Source organism: Octopus bimaculoides, chromosome 25 (assembly GCF_046866305.1).
Source record: "Octopus bimaculoides isolate indiv1 chromosome 25, ASM4686630v1, whole genome shotgun sequence".
Classification (NCBI taxonomy): Eukaryota; Metazoa; Mollusca; class Cephalopoda; order Octopoda; family Octopodidae; genus Octopus; species Octopus bimaculoides.
Window position 1 is genome coordinate 32,158,101 of NC_142952.1, and position 26,591 is coordinate 32,184,691.

Below are 26,591 nucleotides of genomic sequence, written 5' to 3' on the forward strand. Positions count from 1 at the left end.
GAACCTGGAATCACATGGTTGTGAAGCAAACTTCTTACCACACAGCCATACATATTACATGCACAAGCACTTCTTTCAATACACACACACACACACCATGTGCTTCCACACAGTTTTCCTCTTCCAGATTCACTCACAAGATTTTGGTCAGCCCAGGGCTAAAGAAGACACTTGCCCAAGGTGTCTTAAAGTGGGACTGAACCCGAGACCACATGGTTGAAAAGCAAACATTTTAACCATACAGCCATACTGCCTCACCAACAGCCATGAGCCAAGAAGGAAGCTTCTATGTGGTTACTCTGCTTACTAGAAATAGCAGCCAAATCTCCTTCGAACCTCATTGTAGCACCTTAGAAAGAACATTTTGGAGAATGTAGTCCTAAGTATGCTAATGCTGAAACAAGACAGGATGGTCATGGTCGGAATGTCTTTGATGATAATTCTACTGGATCAGAGCTGACCGAGGGTAACTAACAAAACAACTACGTAATAAGTTTAATATGGGAAAGGTCAATATTTTCATGGTCATCTGGTTGGTCAACAACAACATATGTGATGGTTGTATTGGTACTAAGAATAGGAGCGGTGGGGGTGATGGTGGTGGCGATAGGGATGATAATAGTGGTGTGGTGATGATGATGATAATGGTGGTGGTGATGGAGGTGGTGGTGATGGAGGTGGTGATTATGATAAAGGTGGTGGTGATGTTAATGGTGGTGATGGTGGTGGTGGTGGTGATAGCGATAATGAAGATGGTGGATCATTGCAGTGTTGCTGATGATGATGACGATGATGATGATGATGATGATGATGATGCGGCAGCCATTTATTCTCGCCTAAAAAGCTTCTCCAGCATGAAACCAATCATTTCCACTCCCCTGCTTCTTCCCTCTCTCTCTCTCTCACACATCTTTCACTGACAAAACAATGGACTGACAAGAGCTTCTCATATACAGGGTGGGGTGTGAGAGTGTGTGTGTGTGTGTGTGTGTGTTGTGTATGTATGTGTCTATACATGTTTATGTATGTATGTATGTGTATATACATGCATGTGTGTGTCTATGTGGGTGTATGCCTGTATTTGTGTGTGCATGGTTGTGTGTATGTCTGTATGTGTGCGTGTATGTCCCTATGTGTGTCTTTATGTGTGCGTGTGTCCCCGTATGTGTGCATGTGTATATCCGTTTGTGTGCATGTGTATGTCTGTATGTGTGCGTGTGTATGTCCATATGTGCGCGTGTGTATATCCTTATGTGTGTATGTGTGTTGGTCTGTATATGTGTGTATGTATATATATGTGTGTGTGAATGTCTGTATATATGTGTGAATGTCTCTATATGTGTGTGTGTGTGTTTGTATGGTTATTTTTGTGTATGTGTATTTGGAGATATGTGCGAATGTGTGTGGAAACAGATGAGAGAGAGGGAGAGAGAGAGAGAGATCCAAGACAGGCCAAGTTGAATGAATATTCAGCATCCAGTTGAGGTGGCAGAGGCAGAGAGAGCGGGTGGGGGTGGGGGAAGGGTCAGAGTAGCTTTGATAGCAATGACAACAAACAGCCAAGCACAACCCATCGATGGAGGGGAAATGGTCTGCTGCTCGACCTGCTAGAAATAACAGCCAAATCTACAAATGACAATGAATCAATGGGGAGCTCCAAATGACCACAGCTTACTAGACATAACAGCCAAATCTTCATATAACAATGAAGGGAAGGTGCTGTAGATAGCCACTTCACTCACTAGAAATAACAGCAATATATCCTACAAATAATGAAGGTGGGCGTAGGTTCTGGATGGCTACTCAACTTGCTAGAAATAACAGCCAAATCTCCAAATAACAATGAAGGCAAGGGGCTGCAAATGGCCATTTTGACACACTAGAAACAACAGCCAAATCTCCAGATAACCCCTTGTCTTCAAAAAAAGGAAAGACCGTACATAAAGGTAATACCCCCCAAACACATCACCTTCCCTAAAATCGATAGGATGGTCACATTTGGAATAATTATAGGTCTGCTCGATCAGGATTATCCCCAGGGTTAAACAACAACAACGAAAGCTGAACGATCAAATTTAATGCGCAACAAGTGCAGCTAGTGTCATGGAGACTGCAGTCTCTGCTCTAATGCACACAACTACTGCGACAAGTCAACTGGTTAACCTCAAAACCTCGATGTTGATCTAACGAGAGAGCAGAGAGGCATTTGGTCGATCTGCTAGAAATAGCAGTTAAATTTCCCCTCAGAACAGTGCATATTACTTCATTATTTTATATTTTTAAAATTTATTAGGCACAGATGTGGCTGTACGGGGTAAGAAGTTTGCTTCTCAACCACTTGGTTCTGGGTTCAGTCTCACTGAGTGGCACCATGGGCAAGTGGCTTTTTTCTACAGCTTTAGGCTGACCAAAACTTTGGTAGATGGAAACTGACAGGAGCCTACCATGTGTGTGTGTGTATGTATATACATACACACACACACACACACACATAAGTGTGTGTCTCTGTCTCCATTCCACCACTTGGCAACTGGTGTTTGTTTCTTTATGTCCTTGTAACTTAGCAGTTTGGCCAAAAGTGACCGACAGAATAATCATCATTTTAATAATTTCTTCAGAAAATCTCTAGAGATAACCTTAGCAAATCATTTGCAACAATCATGCAATGTGAAGATAAGGAGTAACAAACAGATATATATATATACACATACAAACACACAACAGGCTTCTTACAGTTTCCTTCAACCAAATTCCACTTGCAATGCTTTGGACAGCCTGGACTAGAGTAGCAGACACTTACCCAAGGTGCCATACAGTGAGACTGAACCTGGTACCATCTGTGTGTGTCTCATATATATATCATCATCACCATCCAGTGTTTTAAATCTGGGTTTTGTCCCCTTGTGTGTGGATGTGCCTGCATGTGTGTGTCCCCCTGGATCTACCTCAATGCCATAGCAACCGAGGTAGGGAGGTGCAGCCCACCCCAACCTTTGGGTTGGCTGGTGTCCATTCTCCTTTGCTATCATGAGGCTTTTCAGGAGTTGGATTTTCTCTGGGGAGCATGCCCTTGCTTACCCCCAACTTCAGCTTCTAGACATGAGTGGTCCCAAGACCAAGGCCTCTACCACGATTTTTAAGAAGTGTGATGGAAAACTAGCTCAGGAAGGCAAAGACGCTACTCCATGAGACCCCTTTCGGAGCCCCCCTACATATATATATATATGTATGTGGCTGTCTGGTAAGAAGTTTGCTTCCCGATCACATTGTTCTGGGTTCAGTCCCATTGCGTGGCACCTTGGGCAAGTTTCTTCTACTATAACTGTGGGCCAACCAAAGCCTCATGTGGATCCGGTAGACAGTAACTGAGAGAAGCCTGTTGTATGTATGTGTGTGTGTGTGTGTGTCCCACCACTGGCTGACAACCGGTGTTGGTGTGGTTACATCCTCATAGCTTAGAAGTTTGGCAAAAAAGACAGATGGAATAAATGTCATGCTTAAAAATAAAAAAAAAAGTCCTGGTGTTGATTCATTCAACAAAAATTCCAAGTGGTGCCCCAGCTTGTCCACATTCTAATGACTAAAACGAGTAAAAGAGTGAATGAAGAGACAGACAGACAGACAGATAGATAGATAGGTAGATAGATAGATAGATAGATAGACAGAGATAGAAATAGATATATAGATAGATCAATAAGTAGATAGATAGCATAATGAAGTAGTTCACAGGACCTTAAGTCTTAACGAGAAGATGAATGGAAGAAAGCTATTTCCACCTGTCCCCTCTGAATTACAGACTAGAGGGAAAACAGGCATGAAAGAGAGAGAGAGGGAATGTGTGTGTGTGTGTGTGTAGGCGGGAGTGAAAAGCACACAGGGGGAGGGGGTTCTGCACCTACTAACCTCCACCACACACACACATGCACGCACTAGAAACACCTCTGTCAACTTCATCAAGAATTTCTAGCAACAATGTATGTACGGGGAGGTGTGTGTAGGCAATGTGTCATGTGTACTCAATGGCGCTGTCATCAAAGTTCCTAACTGTAGGATGTGTGTGTGTGTGTGTGTGTGTGTGTAGAGTGTGTATGTATGTGTATGGTTTATGCAGGGGAGGAGGAAGGGGAACAAGGTAATGTTTTCTGTAGGAAGTCACAACTGGCACTGTAAAGTTTGCTTGCTTACATGTGTGTATGTATGTATAAAAACGTACATGAGTGAGTGTGTGTATGTGTGAATGTGCGAATATGCCTGCATGTGTGTGCGTGCGTGTGCAGAGGTGCCTACATGTGTGTGTGTGTGGATGTGCCTGCATGTGTGTGTGTGTGTGTGTGTGTGCAGATGTGCCTGCATGTATGTGTGTATGTGCCTGCGTGTGTGTGTGCATGCGGATGTACCTGCATGTGTGTGTGTGTGCAGATGTGCCTGCATGTGTGCGTACGGATGTATGTGCATATGTGCATGTCCATCTTTTGTTTCAATCATTTGACTGAGGCCATGAAGAAATTCAGTGCAAACGAGTCAACCACGCTAGTAATTGTTTAAAGTCTAACACACATTTTATCATTCTTTTTTGTTGTACTGCTACGTTACAAGTGACGTAAACACACCAACACCAGTTGTCAAGCGGTGTTGGGGGACAAACACACACACACACTACACATTTGTTTATTCTATTTGTTTGTCATTTGACTGTGGCCATGTTGGAGCACCACCCTGACATACACATATGTATATCTTTATACCTCGAGCTTCTTTCAGTTTCCGTCCTACCAAATCCACCCAAGCTTTTTGGTCAGCCTGAGGCCATCTTAAGGCATTGGGTACGCTGGACAGTTGGCCAGGGGTTTCATGAGTCTAGGGTCTGCAATTGTGATCTATGGATGCTGTGGATTTGCTCTCAGTAGATAAATACTATAGGGGCTCAAGTGCACTGATTTGCCCAGGGGTGTAGGGGGCGTTTAGTGCATGTGTGTGATGTGTGTGTGTGTGGGGGGGGGATAAGTAAAACAGGTGGTGTGGTGGTGGTAGCTGTGCAATGGGGTAAAAAAGATAGTGCTGTTTGGGGTGGCATGTTAGGGCAGAGAGAGAGGGAGATGTAGAGAGGGGAGAAGATGTAAAGAGAGAGAGGGGGAAGATGTAGAGAGAGGAGGAAAGGTGTAAACAGAGAGGGGAAAAACAAACAGAGAGAGGGGGAAAGATGTAAATAGAGAGAGGGGGAAGATGTAAATAGAGGGGGAGATATAAACAGAGAGAGGGTAGGGGGAAGAGAAAGTGAGAGAGAAAAGAGAGACAGAGAAAAAGCGAGAGGGGGAGAAGGAAAAAACAATGACATCACTGACAGTTTGACATTATGGAGGGGTGAGAAGAGGGGGGGGCAATATCAGAAGTTTTATTCACTGATTCTATACAACCACAGTCACCTGTCTAATTAACAGAGGTAGTGGTGATGGTGGTAGCTGTTTCAGCCTACCCACCCCGCTAAACTCCCACACCCTACCCAGTAATCCCTGATCCAGGAGACTTATGATGAATGACTTAAAAGACAATCCTTGCCCTGACCATCCCCTAAAGCCAGGCCAACTCGAATCACATTGTGGGCCACTTCAATCAAAGTTTTTTGAGGGCCACTTGTGTACCGACAGAATTGAAAGCATTTTGCTTTCTCATGTTAATATTATTACAATAATGAATGAACGATCGTTGATTCCACATGAAATATAATCGTTGCAAAAACAGTAGTATCTTTCTTTTTTTATTACAATCTGATTTTTTATAAAATTTTTAAAATGTCTGTTTAAATAAACCCATTTCAAGAAAGTATCAAGCAGGCTGCGTGATAGAAGTCTGTGGGCCACGAGCTTCAGGTTGGCCAGCCCCGCCCTAAGCTAACGGTTCTCAACTCCAGCTCCTAGGGCTGTATGTGCCCCCCAAGCATCCTTCCGGTGGCCTTCGATGGTCTTCCCTCTATAAAGTTTTCTTTGACTTGCGTTTTTACTTTTTCTGGTGCAGACCCCTAAGAAAAAATCCAGGTTTTGGATCTGGCCCAGATATTTAAAAGGTCGAGGAGCCCCTACCCTAAGTGCAAACATGGCCATGTGGTTAAAGCTCACTTTGCAACCATGTGGTTCTAGGCTCAGTCCCACCACATGGCACCTTGGGCAAGTATCTTCTACTATAGTCCCGAGCTGACAAATGTCATGTGCAAATTTGGTTGAAGGAAACTGTACAGAAGCCCATCATGTATATATACATAATTTTTCTTACTTGTTTCACTCATTTGACTGCGATCATGTTGGAGCCCCGCCTTGAAGTGTTTTTGTTGAACAATTTGAACCCAGGACATTCTTTGTAAGCCTAGTACTTATTCTATCAGTCTCTTTTGATAACCGCTAAGTTACAGGGACGTAAACACTCCAACACCAGTTGTCAAGCAATGATGAGGGGGATAAAAACAGACAAAAAGATACACACACACACACACACAAATATATATATGACAGGCTTCTTTCAGTTTCCATCTACCAAATCCATTCTCAAGGCTTTGGTCGGACCAAGGCTATAGCAGAAGACACTTGCCCAAGGTGCCGCACAGTGGGATTGAACCCAGAACCATGTGGCTGGGAAGCAAGCTTCCTTACCACTAATGTGTATATCTTTGTCCTCCTCCATCATTTGACAACCGGTGTTGGTTTGTTCACATCTCAGAAATTTAGCTGTTTTAGTAAACGCGAGTTAGACAATAAGTATCAGACTGACAAAACAAGGCAGTACCCCAGGATGGCCGCAGTCTAATGACAAACAACAAGTTTAAGACTGTGGTAACCAATGTATCCTATCTTTTTATGTGAAAAGCAAGCAGTGTGTGTTTAAGGATGGAGATTTGGTTGCTATTTCTAGCACGTTTGGCAACCACATTCTTCATCGTTGGAGCAGAGTGGTGGTGGTGGTGGTGGTGGTGGTGGTGTTAGTGGTTACAGCAATATTGGCTTGAGTAGTAGTGGTGGTGGTCACAGATATCTGTGTATTGGATTGACCAACACACCCACGAAGACATGCATGCACACATACACACATACTCAGACACTCACAAACACACTTATAAACACTCACGCATACATACACACACATACGAACACACATGCATATATACACATACACCAGCTCACACAAACACACACTCATTTGTTCATTCCTGTCTGTTCGTTTATTCGCTTATTCCACTAATTACAGTCACACAAGTTTGATTTCTAAACGAAACGAAGAATAACTTTCAAAAGAACTGGGAATAATAATTAGTAGAATGCTTAATTAGTATGATTAATTGATAAAGCAATACAAAACACTGTCCAATCATTATTTGATATTTTGTCATTTTTTTTCCCCCTGCTTTTTGTTTTCTTTATTAGGAAGCTGGCTTAGTTATATCACCACTGTCTGTCCGGTTGCCCCCCCCCCCCCCGCCACTTCTCTTCTGCTTTGTCCCACACACAGACCAGTAATGGTTCGTTCAATAGTGCCATTAGACAAACACAAGGTCAACGAGGCCAAACAGTGCCATTTCAAAGTGGTGTCAGAGATTGTTTTGTTTTTTTATTTAAGACTACAATACGTGTTGGTAGTAGTGGAAGTGACTGAGAAAAGGTGGTGGTAGTGATGGTGGAAATGGTATCGGTGGCGGTGATGATACTGGTGGCCGCAGCAGTGGTTGTAGTAGTAGTAGTAGTAGTAGTAGTAGTAGTAATAGTGGTGGTGAAGTTAGTGGCAGTAGTGGTGGTGGTAATGGCTGAGAAGGCAGTAGTGGACATTGAAGTGATGGTGGTGGCAGAAGTTTGACAAGGCTGGTAGCGGCCGTTGGTGATAGTGGTGATGATTGTGAAGGTGGTAGTGGACGTTGAAACGGTAGTGGTAGTGGTGACGGACATTAAGGTAGTAGTGGTTGCGGTGGTGGTGGTGGTTGTTCCCAGGTCAATTCTAATCAGACAAGGCTTACAAGATCAAAGTGGTTTATTTTTTCAGTTGTCACTGCCATTCTGATTTGCATTCAGACGTTGAATAATATACGAAGGTGTGTAGCACAGTGTTAGGCTATTGGATTATGACCACAAGATTGAAAGTTCAATCTCTGGATTGGGCAGCATGCCGTGTCCTTGAGCAAGGCACTTTTTTTTTCTTGCATTATACCAGCCTGCTTAGCGGAAAGTGAATTTCAGCCAAGCGCTGGGGCAGTCCTCTTTTCCTTCTGCTTGGATAACCTACTGGGGGAAAAAGGTCAGTCGGGAGTTAGGGGCAGCCTATATTTGCTAACAGCTACATCAATGTCTGTGGGATTGGTCAAATTGATGCAGATGCCTCTGATGAGAATCCAATAAAATTCAAGAATCGATTAAGGTTGTTCATCATTTTTATCATAGGTGCAGGGGTGGCTGTGTGGTAAGAAGTTTGTTTCCCAACCATATGGTTCTGGGTTCAGTCCCACTGTGTGGTACCTTGGGAACGTGTCTTCTACTATAGCGTTGCACTGACTAAAGCCTTTTGAGTGGATTTGCTAGATGGAAACTGAAAGAAGCCCATCGTATGTATGTGTGTGTGTGTGTGTCCCACCACCACTTGACAACTGGTGTCTGTGTGCTTATGGCCTCTGTAACTTAGGTTTTTTTAAGCCTGGTACTTTATTCTAAACCGCTAAGTATTGGGATCAATTTGTTCAACTAAAATTCAAAGTGGTGCCCCAGCATGGCCGCAGTCTAATGACTGAAACAAGTAAAAAAGATGAATGGTCTTCCATCTGGGATGGATTGGATGGTTTGACAAAATCTGACCACTGTTTCGTGCTCCAATGCACTAGCATAGCTGGGCGGGAGGGGGGCACCACTTTTGAGTCTGCTGTAGGCAATATGTGTTTTTTGTGGAGTCCAGGGGGCAGCAAATGGAAGGGCTGCCATTGGTGGCACACACACTAGCTATGCCAGTGCTCCAGTGTTTTGCTTTGGTATGGCCTTAAGGGGCCAGAGCAGATTTCTTGCTGTAGAGGAGATGTATGACTACTCATTTTATAAAGGAGTGGATGGTAACTGGTTTGGAAAAATAAAATAAAAATAAAGAGGAAAATAAAATAGCGATGTGATGTCAACTTCCATACATCACTATGGTTTCAATGACCGGCTTGCACACACCACCAATTTGCTTCCATGCACCGCCTCGCTCAACCTCCGCACGGCACACCGCCTCCTTCAACCTCCGCACGGCACACCGCCTCCTTCAACCTCCGCACGGCACACCGCCTCCTTCAACCTCCGCACGGCACACCGCCTCCTTCAACCTCCGCACGGCACACCGCCTCCTTCAACCTCCGCACGGCACACCGCCTCCTTCAACCTCCGCACGGCACACCGCCTCCTTCAACCTCCGCACGGCACACCGCCTCCTTCAACCTCCGCACGGCACACCGCCTCCTTCAACCTCCGCACGGCACACCGCCTCCTTCAACCTCCGCACGGCACACCGCCTCCTTCAACCTCCGCACGGCACACCGCCTCCTTCAACCTCCGCACGGCACACCGCCTCCTTCAACCTCCGCACGGCACACCGCCTCCTTCAACCTCCGCACGGCACACCGCCTCCTTCAACCTCCGCACGGCACACCGCCTCCTTCAACCTCCGCACGGCACACCGCCTCCTTCAACCTCCGCACGGCACACCGCCTCCTTCAACCTCCGCACGGCACACCGCCTCCTTCAACCTCCGCACGGCACACCGCCTCCTTCAACCTCCGCACGGCACACCGCCTCCTTCAACCTCCGCACGGCAGACCGCCTCATTCAACTTCCGCACGGCAGACCGCCTCATTCAACTTCCGCACGGCAGACCGCCTCATTCAACTTCCGCACGACAGACCGCCTCATTCAACTTCCACACGGCAGACCGCCTCATTCAACTTCCACACAGCACACCGCCTCATTCAACTTCCACACAGCACACCTCCTCAGTCAACTTCCACATACCTCCTCATTCAACGTCTACACACTACCTATAGTCAAAGTCCATATGCTACCTCAATGAACTTCCACACATCACCATGGTTTCAATGACCAGCATCTATGCACCATAAACATTCAACACCCACCCACACTACCACAACTTCAAAAATAAGCTTCCACACATTAACACAATTTCTTCAAAAACAACAACAACAACAACAGTCTGAGAAGAACCAGATTCTGGTTTAGTCTAAATCAATAAAAATGCAGTAATGTTGTAGTATTGGGGTGTCTGGTGGTGGTGGTGGTGGTAGCGTTTTAATATTGGTTAGGTCTGGGGGAGGTGTTGGCAGTGGGGGTGGTAGCTAACATTAGCTGGGGAAGGAAACAGATGGTGTTGTGAATGACAACACATTCATCATGCTAAAGATGTTGGTGATAATGGTGGTGGTGGTGGCAATGGTGGTGATGGTGGCAATGATGATACTGGTGGTGATGATGATGATGGTGGTGGTGGTGGTGGTGATGGCAGTAGCAGTGATGATGGGGTTGGTGACAGTGATGATGGATGGTGGTGGCAGTGATGATGATGATGGTGGTGGTGGTGGTGATGATGATGGTAGTGGTGGTGGTGGCAGAGATGATGACGATGTTGGTAGTGATGGTGAAGATGGTGGTGAGGATAAAAATGGTCGTGATGATAATGAAGGTAGCGATGATGATGGTGGTGGTAGTGATGATGATGATGATGATGATGGTGACAGCAGTGGTTGTGCTGCTGCTGCTACTGCTCATAAATGATAAAGCTAACGATGGTGATGCTTGATGAATAATGAAGAGGATGTTAGTGACGACAAATGAATGAACAAATTGAAAACGACAAACTGCACAGCTAATTGTAATCAACATCCAGTGAAAACAGAAGCTATCACACATGAAATCTGTTTGTAAACATCATCATCATCATCATCATTATTATTAAAACAGCGATTTGAGAATTATTAACACACCAGACAAGATGCTTAGTAGCACTTTGTCCGACTTTACATTCTGAGTTCAAATTTCACCGGGGCCAACTTTGCCTCTCGTCTTTTCAGGGTCGGTAAAATAGCTACCAGTTGAGCATTGAGGTCCCTACTCCAAAACTGCTGGCCTTGTTTTGAAATTATTATTATTATTATTATCAATATTATTATTCTAAGGCTGTAAGCTGGCAGAATCGTTAGCAGACCGGGCAAAATGCTTAGCGGTATTTTGTCTGCCGCTACGTTCTGAGTTCAAATTCCGCCACGGTCAACTGTCTTTCATCCTTTCAGGGTCAATTAAGTAAGTACCAGTTATGCACTTGGGTTGATATAATCCACTAGCCCCTTTCCCCCAAATTTTCATGGCCTTGTGCCTAGAGTAGAAATAATAATTATTATGAATAAGGCGGCGAGCTGGCAGAATCGTTAGCACGCCGGGCGAAAAGCTTAGCAGGATTTCATCTGCCTTTATGTTCTGAGTTCAAATTCTGCTGAGGTCGACTTCGCCTTTCATCCTTTTGGGGTTGATAAATTAAATACCAGTGAAACACTGAGGTCGATGTAATCGATTAGTCCCTTCCCCCCCAAAATTTCAGGCCTTGTGCCTAGAGTAGAAAGAATTATTATTGTTATCAGTATTATTAGGGTAATGAGTTGGCAGAATCGTTAGCACGCTTGGTAAAGTGCTTTGTTACATTTCATCTGGGCAAAGTTCAGAGAGTTCCTACCTTTGCTGGCAACAAAAGGCTTCTCTCTCAGAGTGAAAGGCAGATTGTATGATGCCTGTGTATGAACAGCTATGCTGCATGGTAGTGAAACATGGGCTGTGACAGCCGAGGACATGCGTAGGCTTGAAAGAAATGAAACTGTTATGCTTCGTTGGATGTGCAATGTCAGTGTGCATGAATGACAGTGAAATATGTTGAGAGAAAAGTTAGGTATAAGAGGAATCAGATGTGGTGTGCAAGAGAGATAACTGCGCTGGTATGGTCATGTGTTGCGTTTGGATGAAGACAGCTGTGTAAAGAAGTGCCAATCTCTGTGTAGGGAACCTGTGGTAAAGGTAGACCTAGGAAGACATGGGACGAAGCGGTGAAGCATGACCTTCGAACTTTGAGTCTCTCAGAGGCAATGACTATTGACTCAGACCTTTGCAATATGCTGCACTTGGGAGGGCCTGTCAAGCTGAGTGAGATCATAGTTGTGGCTGATGTTGGTGTCAAGTCAATGGCACTAATGCTGGTGGCACATAAAGAGCACCATTCGAGTGTTGGGCCTCACAGAAGCAAAGTGGCTGAGTTCCTTTCGAGTGTTGAGCCTCACGGAGGTAATGACCAAGACCCGTGGCATTACGTTGGGCTTGAGAAGACCTATGAAGCCGAGCAAAATCAGTCGTGGTAAATACCATGTCATGCAAATTGGCACCTGTGCCAGTGGCACGACAAAGCACCCATTACACTCAGTGGTTGGCGTTAGGAAGGGCATCCAACCATGCCAAATCAGACTGGAGCCTGGTGCAGCTTCCTGACTTGCCAAACTGTCCAACCCATGCCAGCATGAACAACGGACGTTAAATGATTATACACACACACACTAACATTATATACATATACACACATCATAACATTACATACACACACACTCACCATAATATTATATACACACGACATAACATTACATACACACACACCATAGCATTATATACACACACCATAACATTACATACACACACACCATAGCATTATATACACACACCATAACATTATATATACACACATACACACACCATAACATTATATACACACATACACATACCATAACATTATATACACACATACACATACCATAACATTATATACACACATACACAGACCATAACATTATATACACATATACACATACCATAACATTATATACACGCATACACACACCATAACATATACATACATACATACACACACACGAAGTTCAATGTTTTCCTAAGCAAACATTTACTGCTGCATATCTCTCGGTTTTAAACAAAGGAATTTTTTTCCGTTCTTATTATCAGAAGACAGAAGAACATCAATCACTGGAGTTGCAAAGTAACTCTGGAGACTTTCGTTAATTACGTATTTATATATATATCAAACCTCCACCGCACCCCGATAGATTTATATATAAATATATATACAACAATCCCGTCCGTCTACACCTCTGCAGCCTGCTGCAGAGCACAGCAGAATAACATCCGGTCAACCTACGTACGTACCACCAGGATGGGATTACGCGTGTGTGAGTGTGTGTGCCCGCGAATGTGTGTGTGTGTGTGAATTGTGAGCAAATATGTGTGTGTGTGTGAATTGTGAGCGAATATGTGTGTGTGTATGTGAGAGAATGTGTGTGGAAACGAGTGTGTATGAATAGGTGCGAATGCGTGTGGATGTGTGTGCACACGTGTTTGTGTACTAACGTGCATGAATGTGTGTGCGCGCGCGACAATGTGTTTGTAAACGTGTGTCACAAATTTGTTTAAATGTGTATGTGAGATTTGTGTGTGTGTGTACACATGTGTTAGTGTGTGTACGTGAAAGTATACTTGAAAGAATGTGTATGTGTGTGTTTATGCGCACGTAAGGATGTGCGAGAGTGCACAAGCACGTGTGGTGTTTCGAAATCAATAAAGATACGCTGAACAAAACGGACTAATCTCTTATCGATCCTACGGTGACTGACCGACTGCCGTCCCCACCATCGTCGTCATCATCATCATACCGTAAGAGGCACGTTGGGGGGAGGGGGGAGCGGAGCGGGGCCGAGAGACGTCGTCACCGATTGGTTGGTCGGGCCCAGGGTGAAAAGGAAGTTGTGAGCTTTTAGTTAAAGATGACAGAAGGTAAGAGAGGAAGAGGGACCAACCATTGAAAGGAATGGAGGAGGAGGAGGAGGAGGAGGAGGAGGATGGGGAGCGAATGATAAGCATTTGGGATGGACTTTTTGCTTTTCAAAGAATTCGAAGAGAAATAAAATGATAAAACAAACTAGAAAAAAATCAAAAAAAAAAAAAACTTGGAAGAGAACAAAGGAAAAACATGTTAACGGTTCCATTGCGTTGTCTTAGATACTGTTGAAAAATAATATGAAACAATAGATGAGAATGGCAGGGTTGGATTGGACGTGGTGAAGCTTCTGAGAAACCTCTAGGGATCCTGGATGATTCATTAGTAGGGGTTGGGTCGAGGAAATGGAGGGATCAGTTCAAAGAGATGGTAATTGAAGAGATGAGATCAGTGGGGGGGGGGAGGTGTTTAGTGGTATATAACGCTTGTGATGATGGTGGTGGAGTTGGAAGTGACAGTGGCATCGGTGGTGGCTAGAGAGGAAATAGAATTGGATATGATGGTGACGGGGAAGACGGTAAGGTTTGTAGTGGTAGTGATGGTAGTGGTTGGGATAACATTCGGAGTGGTGGTATTGGTGGTAAAGATGGTGATGGTAGTGGTGGTACTGGTGTCCTTAGAGGTGATGGTGCAGCTCTGTGGTTCTCAATCAGGCTCCATATGGCCCCTGCGGGTCCATAGAAGATATTGTGGTAAGTACCTTGCTTCCCAACCTCATGGTTCTGGGTTCAGTCCCACTGCGTGACACCTTGGGCAAGTGTCTTCTACTATAGCCTCAGGCTGACCAAAGCCTTGTGAGTGGATTTAGTAGATGGAAACTGAAAGAAGCTCATCGTATGTGTGTGTGTGTGTGTGTGTGTGTGTATATGTGTATATATATATATATATATATATACACACACACACACATTTATGTGTGTGTGTGTTTGTCCCCCCCCCACCAATGCTTCACAACTTATGTTGGTGTGTTTACGTCCCTGTGACTTAGCAGTTCGGTAAAACAGACTGATAGAATAAGTACTTAAGCTTACAAAGAATAAGTCCTGGGATTGATTTCTTCGACTAAAAAAAAAAAACACCTTTTAAAGCAGTGCTGTAGCATGGCTGCAGTGAGATGCCTGAAACCTGTAAAAGAATTCTTGTACAGCACACGAGATATTTTAACAATTTTTGGATCTAATTCCTAATAATCTAAGAATAAAATGGGCTTCTTTAAAACATTGAATGTCTACGGGGGTCCAGCAGAGTAAACCCAGAATCACAGGGAGCAACAGGCAAACTGGGGCTGAACATCAACTGTAGGGGATGGTAGGAGTGAAGATAGCGATGGTGAGAATTGCAGTGATTGTAGTAGCAATGGTGACGGTGGAGATGGTAATGGTTAATGGTAGTGGCGGTGGGAACGGTGGTGGTGGTGGTGATGCAAGAAATGTAGAAAAAAAGAGAAATTAGGTTAGATGGAATAATTGCCAGAATAATAACGGTTCGTTGGTATGTGATAGAGTGCATGGCTCTGTGAGCATGTGTGTGTGTGTTTATGTGTGTGTATGTATATATATATATATATATATATATGGGAGTGTGTGAGGGAGACAGAGAGGTGGGAGAGAGACAGACTGTGTGAGTGCATGTGAGAGAATGGTGTGCATGTGTGGAAGAGTACGTGTGTGGAAGAGTACATGTGAGGAAGAGTACATGTGAGGAAGAGTACATGTGAGGAAGAGTACATGTGTGCGAGTGTGTGCTTGCATGTGAGAGAATGTGTGAAAGAGTACGTGTGTGCATGTGTGAGAGTGTGTGTGTGCGTGCACGAGAGAGTGTGTGCATGTATGAGAGAGTGTGTACGAGAATGTGTGCGTGAGTGCGAGAGTGTGTGCGTGAGTGTGTGTATACTATTTTATATTTTAGTACTATATATATACACACAATGGGTTTCTTTCAGTTTCCATCTACCAAATCCACTCACAAGACTCTGGTCAACCGAGGGCTACAGTAAATAAACACTTGCCCAAGGGGTCAAGCAGTAGCATTCAACTGAAAAACCAAGTTGTTGGGAAGCAGACTTTGTAACTACATGGCTATGCCTCTGTGTTGACTAAAATCTATAGATATACTCTATAATACAGAGTAGTTTTGAAACAAAACACTTAAGACCCATGTAATTTAGTAAATTAAACTAAGCTGCCAGTAATGCGCTATAATATACAAATCAATTCATCCGATTTAATTAAGCTTTTAATAATATCATCATCATCGTCATTTTTATTCATCATAGCATGGATTGTAATGATAGTGAGATTATAAACAAGTATAGGATAGTTAAAGAGGGTATTCAGTTGCCGATGAAATCCCAACACACTCAAACTGAAACCAGTCAAATGATTCCTCTTTTTCTTTCTCCAAAGATATTGCGTGTAAAAGACAAGGTGTTTACATTTGTCTGCTGCATACAGTGTTGGCTAAAATCTATAGCTGTATTCCATAACACATAATATAGCATTGAAAGAAAATATTGTGAAAGCACCATTAAATTTATCAACAGATTTATGATACAGCTGCAGTACTGTGAAGTGGGGGGGGTAACACAGAAGGAAGTGTGTGTACGGGGTATAATTACTAGGACTATATATATAACAGTAGATATGCAATATAGTGCATAAAGCCGCCGCCTTTGACACTACAACCTCTGTGTGTGTGTGTGTGTGTGTGTGTATGTATATATATATACATATTTATGACTACATATACACATTGTACGACTATATTATATACATGACAATATATATGTCTATATATATACACATACACACACACACACACACACACACGAGTGAGGAATGGTTAGAATGACAGAAGTGTGTGTGTGTGATTTAGACAGGTGTCATCCTGTCTGGAGGTGTTGCCTGTTTTTCTTCGTAAGACACTAACTAAACAACAGCATTATTATATGATAGAGAGGGGTGAAGGATCCTAGTTTTGGACAGGTAACAACACAGGTAACCTGAAGAGCCAGTGGCCTAACTGAAATACTACTAAAACCACTATACCACTACCATCATGACCACACAGTACTAGTGCTTCTACTATCTCCACAATTAACACCACTGCTGCTACCACCACGACTACCACACATTAGTTGTCGGTCGTTTGACCTGCTAGAAACAGCAGCCACCACCACTACTGCATGCTGTTGCTAATGATAGTACCACAACCACCACGTATCACCACCATTACATACTACTGCTGCTACTACTACTACTACTACTACTACTACTGCCCTGCCACTACTATTATTGGAGTCACCAACGTTGCTGTTAAAACAAACTACCACCTCTACCGTCGCCACCACCGCATGGCATGATCAACACCACTCTTCTACAATGACCTTCAGTAAATCCGTGGTGACCCCGTTTCAGGTGCTGGATAGCAGTGGGGAGGAAGGATTTACAGGAATGTTTGCAAGGTGACTGAGTGGATTAGAGAGGGGGAGAGAGGAGGAGAAAGAGTGTGTGTACTAATAGGGTATATATCATTATTAGTATTATTAGTATGTGGGTGGTAGGGAGGATAATAAATGGAAAGTTGTGTATACACACACACACACACACAGACGATAATAGAAGCAAGCACATATGTAGTAACACAGACACAGACACAGACTAATATACACATTTGAAGATAGTAACAAATACACAAATATTAGAAACTATACACACACAAACAGGCATACACACACATTAATATACACACTGTATATTAACTATACACACACACACACAAGCATACGTACACATGTTAATAACAAACAGGTGCACGCACCACACACACATTCCTACACAAATATTTAAAACTATACACACACAAACATACATACATACACATGTTAATAACAGACATGTGCACACACACACACACACACGCACAAACATTTATACACAAATATAGACATTAATAATTTATACACACGTGTAAGCAGGCGAGAACACACAGACATATTTATAAATACACAGGATATAATTATATACACACACACACACACACACATGTAATATATGTAAGCAAGCTGATATGAACAGACAGACACACACATTAATAACCACTCACACGCACTAATTATACACGTGCACATACCAACACGCACCAACACAGGTATGTAACCAGGTGGGAGTCAGCACACATACAGGTGTGGATATGAATACAGTGCAAGGCATTCATCATCATTATCATCATCGTTTAACGTCCGCTTTCCATGCTGGCATGGGTTGGACGGTTTGACTGGGGACTGGCAAGCCAGGAGGCTGCGCCTGGCTTCAATCTGATCATCTGGCAAGGTTGCTACAGCTGGATGCCCTTCCTAATGCCAACCACTCCGAGAGTGTAGTGGTTGTTTTTTTTTACGTGTGACCAGACACGGGAGCCAGTCAGGCGGCACTGGCTTCGACCCACACTTGAACGGTGCATATTACGTTCCACCAGCACAAGAGCCAGTCAGGCGGCACTGGCATCGGCCACAACTACAATTTCCATTTTGATTTTTTGATTTTACTCGACCCAGTAGGTCTTCTCAAGCGCAGTGTATCGCCCGATGATTCAAGGGTCCTTTTAAATGGGCTGGTTATGCAACACTGGTATAGGCTACAGCATGACCGCAGCCACTTGGCTGAAACACATAAATAAATAAATATATATATATATATATATATATATATCACCATTTAGTGTCCAACATTTGTTGGACATCAAATATCATTGTCTCAAGTAGGCCTGTACTAACACTATATAAAATAAAAAAAATCACAACCATCACCATCACCATCACCACCATCATCATCAGTGCTGTTGTCACCGCCACCGTCCCCAATATCGCCTACTATTACCACAACTGTAACCATTCCAGCAGCCACCACCACCACCACAGCAACAACAGAGAGCAACATATCTAAGGTCATATTTGCTTTCATAAGACCTTAACCGTGCCCCAGCACCCACCCAGCAACCAGCTTGTCATATACACATGTATATAACACAGCATATATATATATATATATATATATATATATATATATATATATAAAAATATAAACGTATATAAATATATAAATATAAACAAATAATTATATTCTTGGGAATAGAAATTTCCCTTATAAATTTTTTTACACACTGGCTTCTTGATAAAATTCTTGTAAAAGAGTTTTATCCCTTTTTGAATTTATTTATCAAATATATATATATATATATTGGCTTGGCGATAACTATTAATTTCCAGTACCGCTGCCGTAGTCTCCTTTAGAGAGACTTAGAAATATTAATAACTCTATTTCTGAAAACCAGTGGATAGATTCCACTGAAATTAGATAAATAACCTTCGAGCAGATAGTCAGCAGCGCCGCCTGGCTAAGGCTTGGCTACTCTGCATTGACAAGGGGCAACACCCTGAAACTAGTCTAGTCTGCAGATGCCAAACCAGCAGGGGGACACTGCTGACCTCCCCTGTTCGAAGGTTATAAAGGACACAGGTTCGTGTGTCACATAGCTAGCTAGAGGCGATGGCTTCTTGGAGCTAATTCACGGCAGCTTTCGTCCTAATTTTGGGACTGCCATGTTGGCTTGGCGATAACTATTAATTTCCAGTACCGCTGCCATAGTCTCCTTTAGAGAGACTTAGAAATATTAATAACTCTATATATATATATATATATACATTACGTATATACATAATACGTATAACTTTTGTGTTTAACCTTTCTCTACACACTGTACGCTTTATACCTACCGTACGCAAACATATACATACAGTTTTAATTTATCCATTGTCGTTAGACTTTGTCTATCTTTGGCACCAGTTTTTGTTTTATTCTGGGACTAATTTTATTGATCTCTCTTTTGACAAAAAGAGACGCAATTTGACGCATCGTTATACTCCGCGATGCGTATGTATACGTGTATACATGGACGAGTGCGTGTTTATATATACGTGTTTAGAAATTACACATACACACACACACAACTCTATAAGATGTACCCGGTGCAAGCTATGGACACATAAGAGGTGCAGCAACATCAAAGGCAGGTTAACTAGCAAGTTAGTTTTTGTTTGTGGCAGATGTTCAGGTGCAATAAAGACTGCAAACAAACAGGAAACAACTTCTATCTCATTCCAGGGTGAAAAACTAGAGGTAGTCGATAGCTTCCGCTATCTGGGCGACCAAGTTAGTAGTGGGGGTGGGTGCGCTGAAAGTGTAGCTGCTAGAATAAGAATAGCCTGGGCAAAGTTTAGAGAGCTCTTACCCCTGCTGGCGACAAAGGGACTCTCACTCAGAGTAAAAGGCAGACTGTATGACGCATGCGTACGAACAACCATGCTACATGGCAGTGAAACATGGGCTGTAACTGCTGAGGACATACGTAAGCTCGCAAGGAATGAAGCCAGTATGCTCCGTTGGATGTGTAATGTCAATGTGAATACCCGTCAGAGTGTAAGTATCTTGAGAGAAAAGCTGAACATTAGAAGCATCAGTTGTGGCGTGCAAGAGAGACGATTGCGCTGGTATGGACATGTGGTGAGAATGGAGGAGGATAGCTGCGTGAAAAAGTGCCACACCCTAACAGTTGAGGGAACCCGTGGAAGAGGTAGGCCCAGGAAGACCTGGGCTGAGGTGGTGAGGCAAGACCTTCGTACATTGGGCCTCACCGAGGCGATGACTACGGACCGAGACCTTTGGAAATGGGCTGTGCGTGAGAAGACCCGGCAAGCCAAGTAAGATCGTTGCCAGTGCCCCTGGACTGGTTCTTGTGCGGGTGGCACATGAGATGCACCATTTTGAGCGTGGCCGTTGCCAGTACCGCCTGACTGGCTCCTGTAGGATTTTCGAGCGAGATCGTTGCCAGTGCCCCTGGACTGGCTTGTGCGGGTGGCACATAAAAGACACCATTTCGAGCGTGGCCGTTTTCGTGCGGGTGACACGTAAAAGCACCCACTACACTCTCTGAGTGGTTGGCGTTAGGAAGGGCATCCAGCTGTAGAAACTCTGCCAAATCAGACTGGAGCCTGGTGTTGCCATCCGGTTTCACCAGTCCTCAGTCAAATCGTCCAACCCATGCTAGCATGGAAAGCGGACGTTAAACGATGATGATGATACACACACACATACAAATAGACACACACATATACACACGTATGTATGTATTTATATATATAGGTTCAGACGCGGCTGTGGGGTAAGAAATTTGCATAGGCCCAAAACACACATGGTTCAGGGTTCAATCCTACTGCGCGTAGGACCTTGGGCAAATGCCTTCTATCCTAGCCTCGAGCCGACCAAAGCTTTGGAAGTGAATTTGGTAGACGGAAACTGAAAGAAGCTCGTCGTGTATATACGTGTCTCCTCCACGACAACCACCACTTGACGACTGGTGTTGGTTTGTTTACATCCCCGTTACTTAGCAGTTCGGCAAAAAGAGATTAATAGAATACGACTGAAATCCATCTAGGCGGTGCCCCAGCGTGGCCGCAGTCTAATGACTAAAACAAATGCGCGCCATTGCAGCTATCGAGCGAGATCAATTGTGCCTGCCATCCCTTCATCTCTGTATCTATCCGTCCATCGGGACCCCGAAGTAAGATAAAGTACCAGTTGCATATTATGGTCAGTTAAAAATCCCAGTAGCCCCCAATAAATTTGAAGCCCGATGTCTCAGTAAAAACATCGACGATACTCAACTGTATTAAATGACCCCTAAAACACACACAAAAATACCCATCTCTCTACGTTTCCTTCTGGTCAGAGCGATCTGGATGAAAAGCACGATTGTAATTAGTGAGATAAATAAATAGATAGACATGACAACAATTTGTTGATAATAAAAGAAATGGTTTCAGTTTGGTCTGACGACAAGAGGGATTGAACCAGTGACATTCGTCTTGCCTAGGATTCATCTCATGATACAGAGATAGTCTTTATATTCATCCCCTGGTGGTGTTTATAATCACAGAACACCAATCGTTAATCAAACACACACACACACACATGTGTGCGTGCGTGCGTATGTCATTGTTCAGTTTTATTTCAAGATTTCTTACCAAGAGAGAAAGAGCCGGTTTCTAACCTAGATCCAAGGCTCCTTCATTGGAATTTCAACATCAACAACAGGATATTTAAGCAGATCTGTAAGTTTTGCTTTATATATGCATTCTCATGCATATAGCTACATATCTAGACATGCTCATATATATTTAAACAAACTTCTGGAAAGTTTTACAGATTTTTGCAGTTCCAGTGATGAATTGGATCTGTAGTCTTCGAATTAGCTTTCTCCTTTCTGGTTTTGAGAAGCCTAATTTCTCAAGATTGGTATTTAGGCAGTGTATTACATATCCCAGGGCCCCAATAATTACAGGTATAAACCTGAACTTGCAATCTGGGTAGAGTAACTGCAAATTCCTCAATAGTTCAGCATATGTATATGTGAACATACACACATTAATTAATGTATATTAATGTATATAAACATATATTTCATTAACATACATATATCTATATTTTGGTATACACATAATATAGATCTATATTAACATACAATATATATACAGAAGTATATTTTCTTGTGCGCGCAAAACTTTAAAAATTACCTTGTTTACTAAATATAAGTAAAAGAGGATTTAAGCTAATTTGATCAATATCGTTTGACAAGCAGGACTAGTTCATTGATCAACTGAACGAGTAATTAAACAATCGATTAGTTAATTGGTTAAATAATCGACCAATTGATAATTTAAGCTAAATTAGGCATTTTTATTAATTTTTCCCCCCTTCCATGTAAGAAAAGGCGGGGAGGGAGAGCTGGCGGAATCGCTACCGCGTCGGAAAGAAACGCCTAGCGGTATTTCGTTCGTCTCTACGTTCCGAGTTCAAATCCGCCAAGGTTGACTTTGCCTTTCATCCTTTCGGAGGTTGATAAAAATTAGTACCAGCTGAACACTGGGGGTCGATGTAATCGCCTTATCCTCTATACCCCGAAATTGCTGGCCTTGTGGCAAAATTTTAAGTCAGTATTTGATTTAAGAACACCCTATTTTCCATTTAACCATTCCCCTTTCAAAAACTGGGCGAGCGCGGACACACCGCCCATTAGACAAAATTGAAACATCCGGCCAAAGTGGGGGGTACAACTCTGTAGTTATGCCTTAACTCTTTTTACTCTTTGACTTGTTTCAGTCTTTTGACTGTGGCCATGCTGGAGCACCGCCTTTAGTCGAGCAAATCGACCCCAGGACTTATTCTTTGTAAGCCTAGTACTTATTCTATCGGTCTCTTTTGCCGAACCGCTAAGTAACGGGGACGTAAACACACCAGCATCGGTTGTCAAGCGATGTTGGGGGGAACAAACACAGACACATACACACATACATACACAGATATATATATATATATACATATATACGATGGGCTTCTTTCAGTTTCCGTCTATCAAATCCACTCACAAGGGTTTGGTCGGCCCGAGGCTACAGTAGAAGACACTTGCCCAAGTTGCCACGCAGTGGGACTGAACTCGGAACCATGTGGTTCGTAAGCAAGCTACTTACCACACAGCCACTCCTGCGCCTATACGTAGATTAAAAAAAAAAAAAGGAATTCGAAAAAGTTTTTAAATGAAGAAATTGGGGGGGGGGGGTGAGTAAAATTTTGAAAACGTGATTTTTGGGCAAAATCGTATTTTCTTACATCGAAAATAGAAATCTGAAAAAAAATTGAGGGGAAAAAAAAAACAAACAAACCAGGTAATGGGCTGTGTGCATGCGCTTTACCATCGCCCTAAAACTTGGCATGGTGCCTAAATCAGAAACCCGTAATTAAAAGTGCTCCCCCACCCCCAAAAAACTGCAGGTTTTTTTTTTAGGGTGGAGGGTGGTTGGTGGTGGTGTTGCTATTTGTCAATCTGAGAGCTACGGCGTAACGAGAGAAAGGTAATTCTTGGTTGTACCATCTTTTGTCTTTTACTCGTTTCAGTTGCCGGACGACGGCCATGCTGGAGCACCGCCTTGGAAAGTTCCAGTCAAGCAAATCAACCTCCGACCTCCAACCCCCACCGCTGCCCAGTACTTATGTATTTTTGAAAGTCTGTTGCTTGTTATATTGGTCTCTTTTACTGAACCGCTATGTAAACAAACCAACATCGGTTATCAAGCGGTGAGTGGAGGGACACACATAAAAACACACATATATACAAACAGATTTATATATAACACGTGTATGCATGTATACACACACACGACGGGTTTCCATACAGTTTCCGTCTACTGAATTCACTCACGAGGCATCGGTTGACTCGGGGTTATATAGAAGACAATTGCCCGAGGTGGCACGCAGCAGGACCTGGGAAATAATGTGTGGACACATCCACCACTTGACAACCAGTGTTGGTTCATTTACGTCCTCAAAACATAGCGGATCTGTAAAAGCAGATCGGACTCATAAAGTAAGGGTTAACGTTTACAACTTGACCCGGAAGGATTAATGTAAACATTAACCAAAGTACTTGCCAGAGGTCAATTTGTTCGACTAAATCCTTCAAACAGTGCCCTATATGGCCGCAGTTCAATGACTGAAACAACGTGAGTGTGTGTGTGCGCATTTGCGCCTGCTTGCTTGCATTTTTTACAAAGAGAAAAGTGCAGAGACACGAAGAAGTCCGGCGTGCACAGGTATGAGAAAACTAACAAAAGCGGCGGTGGTGGGCGCTGTCTCGCCTTCTCTATCTCTGACGAATGAATGACAAGACATTGTGAATATTACTCTTAGTGTCTGCACATTGAACTGGTTTTTAAATGTAAACATTTTACTTAGAGTTCAAACTACATACGACACACACACACACACACACACACACATATATATATATATAAAACCAAAGATTGGTCCAGGCCATGTCTAACTTACTAGCACCACCTGATGTATATATATATATATATATTATATATGAATTATTTTGTGTCTTTACGAACATGCATATCTTGTTTTATATTATGTATATATACCCAATCATATATAGTCTGCGTTATCGATGTGTGTGTGTGTAAATAGGTCTAGTGCTGCAAAGAGGAAAATGGAATTCACAGCAGCGTGTGTGTGTGGACGTATACACAAACACACGTATATACATATATATGTATGTGTGCATATTTTAAATATCTTCGGAATGATATACTGTTAGTGTCCATAGAAAAAAGATAAATGCCTCGGTTTTAGGTGTGAGAGAGACTTAGAGAGGTGATAGAGAGGACAAATGAGAGAGGGAGAGAGATTGACAGAGAAAAAACAAGTGTGAATGAGAGAGAGGGAGGGGTAGGGAGAGAGAAAGAGACTAACGGATTGAAATAGAAAGGTGAGAGAGACTGAGCGAGAGAGATTGAGTGGAAATGAAAAACAAAGGTTTGAGAGTGTGTATATATATGCATATTGAGAGAGAGAGAGAGGGGAGAAAGAGAGAGGGGGAAGGAGAGAGGGGAGAAAGAGAGAGGGAGAGAAAGAGAGAGGGAGACTGACGGAGTTAAGATAAATGTGATTGAGAATGATCACTGATAGGGTGAAAGAGAAAGACAAAGCAAGATAAATGAGAAAGAGAGAAGAGAGAGAGAGTGAAAGAGAGAAAGACAAGTGAGAGAGCAAGAGAGAGAGAGAGAAGGAATATGACGAGAAAAGAAAAGAGGAAAAGAGAAAAATCTCGCTGTTCGGATTACATAAGTTATTTATAAAGGCAGGGAAGATTGCTATGGTTATTTATAGCCAGAAACAGACAGGATGTGGCTGACACCGTCACATGGTAGCTACAATAACAACAATAATAATCATTATAATAATAAATATAATTATATATTAATTATTTAGATTTATTCTGATTCCCCCCACCTCTCTCTCTCGCCTTACCTGTTCTCCACTTTTTCCCCGTATGCTGAAATCAATGTCAGCCTCATGTTTTTTCTCTCACTTTACACGTTTATATATATGTGTGTGTGTGTGTGTGTACATATCTATCTATCTATCTCTGTCTCTCTGTCTGTCTCTGTCTATCTATCTCTGTCTGTCTATCTATCTATCTCTGTCTGTCTGTCTATCTATCTCTGTCTGTCTGTCTGTCTATCTATCTCTGTCTGTCTATCTATCTACCTCTGTCTGTCTATCTACCTCTGTCTGTCTATCTATCTATCAACACATACGCACACTAAGATATACATATTTGTGTATTATATATACACACATATACAGATGATATTATATATGTGTATATATACACACACATAATTATCCATCACAATGTAAGAATCGTAAAATACATATACAAACACAGTACCCAACGTATGTCTGTGTGTGTGTGGGATGTTTTGCTTATTTCGTTTGAAAGTGACAGTTACTGCGAAGTTTCGCCAAGCAGGGCTTTTCAAATGGTGCTTACGTACCTGTCAGTGAGAATTTAGGCCTATTTACGTTCTACTCAGTTACGTTGCGGTCGCTAGCTTCGTAATCCGTCTACCATTTCTTTTACTCGCTTCAGTCATTGCGATTAGTTCAGCTGACCTCATCACAGCGGTGTCCTATGCTGATTGAGTTGAACTAATTCTGTTGGCCTCTTTTGCCGACGTTAAGTTAAAGGGAACATAAACAAACCAACATCGGTTGTCAAGCGGTGGTGGGACACACACACGGGCTTTC

General features: G+C 42.9%; 1 protein-coding gene across 3 annotated transcripts in view; it reads right to left on the reverse strand.

Annotated features, from left to right (window-relative positions):
- The window catches only part of LOC106878041 (uncharacterized), a 73,098-nt gene that overhangs the window by 31,127 nt on the left and 15,380 nt on the right, over window positions 1–26,591 (reverse strand). The window contains exon 1 of one of the 3 annotated variants that reach the window (XM_089341898.1): window positions 26,339–26,591. This exon is cut by the window's right edge and continues 175 nt beyond it. The exons of the other annotated variants lie outside the window; for them this stretch is intronic. The gene's annotated coding sequence lies outside the window, so the exon portion shown is untranslated. The remainder of the gene's footprint in view (window positions 1–26,338) is intronic. 3 annotated transcript variants of the gene reach the window in all.